Raw genomic sequence first — 2,440 nt, 5'->3', positions numbered from 1 at the left:
AAATTTACAAGTAATGTTTTTTGGCTGATTAGAAAAAGTTTTTTTGCCAAACACCATGTTTAAATTTTCTGTAATTCAGTCTATAAATGTGAAAATCAGTAGTAAAACAGTTATCATTATTCATCATTATTATCATCACCAAGAATTTAGTAACTTAGTGGAGGACGCTTCACCAGCTTATTAATAAATAAAGTAATTTACCTGATAATAAATAAATATAATGAATAACAGTGGGTCCATGATAGAACCTTGTGGAACACCAATTATTACATGTTTTAGGGATGAAGATGTGTTATTATTCCTCACAAATTGCTATTGGTTAAATTTCTTGTAATTGAAGTGCATTATTAGTAAAGTTGTATCATTTAAGTTTATTAATTAGAATGGTCTGGTCAACCGTATCGAAGGCTTTTGAAAAATCTAAAAACTCGCCATGTGTAATTGTTCCATTATCGAAATTAATGTATAGTTTTTCAAACATTTCACTAATAGCTCCTGTGGTGTTGCACTTTCCATAAAATACATACTGGTAATCAAACCACAAGTTTAAGTCTTCCATATATGTACGTATTTACTTGTTTACCAGATGTATCACTTTTATTACAGCATCCTCTAAGACCTGCTCAAATATAAATTTAATATTAGATATTGATAGTTATTAAAAGAGTTCATAAGATACATCAGATTTAGGAAGTTTTCCTGCAAGATCTATTCTAATATTGACAAATTGGTTGTTAATACATTCAGATATTTCTAAAATTATCTGTAATTTGCATGTTCTCCACACCTATGGTTTTAGGACCCAGATTGGAACTTGTAAAATCTTGTTTCAGAATTTTTGTTTAAAAATTTCAATTTTGTATTTACACTCCATTTACACTTTTCATACCCAATTCAATGAAATTTTGCTTTTGCCTGCCAAATCTCATAGTAACAATATCTAATTTTATGATATTTAGATACAAACTGTGTATATAAAGGCTCATGTTTACAGTACTTGTGTAGTTTACTTCTATTTAATATTAGCTACACACCATTCACAATTCTAAAAGACATACAGTAGTTTTATATTACGGACCAGATGCATGATGGTACATGTTGGTATGAGTGCATGATGGTACAGGTACATGGTGGTACGGGTACATGGTGGCACAGGTACATTATGATACAGGTACATGATGGTACTGTTGTGGAATTTGATTATTTGAGAGCTGAGCGTAGGGCTGAGCTAAGTCCTATCTAAGGTCAAGCCCAAGCTCACGGCTGTGCTCGGTGTTATTCGGGAGTGTTACTGCCCCAGCTGATGAGGGCAGGCCGTGGCACCCCCACTCCGCAACTGAAGAAACAGCCAATATGCTGATGTTGGAACGGGAGCTGAGGTTGCCGGACCAGCTGGAGAGTCACCCTCCAACCACCGAGTTTTCCTACCCAAGAGCATGCACTTGGGTTGCAGCGAAGGTTGCAAACCGTGCACGAAATGCTGCGGCAAAACCAGATAGAGGTGAGACAGGAGTACCGAGAGGAGCCACCGCTGTACACCTCGAGCGACTGGGTGTGGCTCACGAACAAACGCCAGAGGCGGGGAGAAACCCCAAGCTACAGGCCAAGTTCGTGGGACCGTACCCAGTCCTGAAAGCCAAAAACCTATCTGGTAGAGCAACAGGATCAGTCCTCCATCCAGAGCAAAGCAAGGCTGAAGCCCTACCATGCTTGTCCAGAAAAGGCTGGGACAAACCCGGCCACTCTTGAGCCAAGAAAGGGCGCCAACATGAAGGGAGCTCAACATAGCAGGCCAGAGAGAAAGCCGGAGGAAGTCAGGAACGACCCTTTACCAGTAATGCCTCCCACGAGTTGGGAAAAACTACTGATGGAGGACACAAAAAACCAAGGGCAGGAGACAATTCCTGTAGGAACTCTGGCCAAACCAGGAGGAGAGGATAATCAATGACCGGGCTCAGTAACAACCGAGCCGGTCACACCCGGAGAAGTTCCGGGAGAACTGGAATCTAACTTGGAGGAAAATGAAACGGCTCCAACACCGGAGACCTCATCGGAACCTGTCCGACACAGCCCAAGGCCGGCCCGGACTACTAAAAGGCCAGACCAGTACGGGAACGGAGTGTGTTACTTGATGGAGTCATCGGCAAACAGTACGGAGGCGGAAAAAAGACAGCCAAACGACCCTGCCAGCCGCTACCAGGGCTTTCCTGTTGGGGCACTTGCTCACTTCGGTTGCCCTCAGTTTGCTGGAGAACCTGGATAACGCACGTGATGTGTCTTTACCAGAACTATTGGCTTCAGTCACCAGGAACTTGAAAGAAGCTGAGGAAGCACTGGGTGCACTGAAGCCCAGAGGTGTGGCAGTACCCAGGAGAGATCAGGAATGAGAGAAGACGATGACTGAGGCTGGCACGATCTGCCCAAGAGCAGCTGCCTAAAC

Source organism: Watersipora subatra, chromosome 8 (assembly GCF_963576615.1).
Source record: "Watersipora subatra chromosome 8, tzWatSuba1.1, whole genome shotgun sequence".
NCBI classification, from domain to species: Eukaryota; Metazoa; Bryozoa; class Gymnolaemata; order Cheilostomatida; family Watersiporidae; genus Watersipora; species Watersipora subatra.
Note: the sequence above shows the minus strand (reverse complement) of the source record.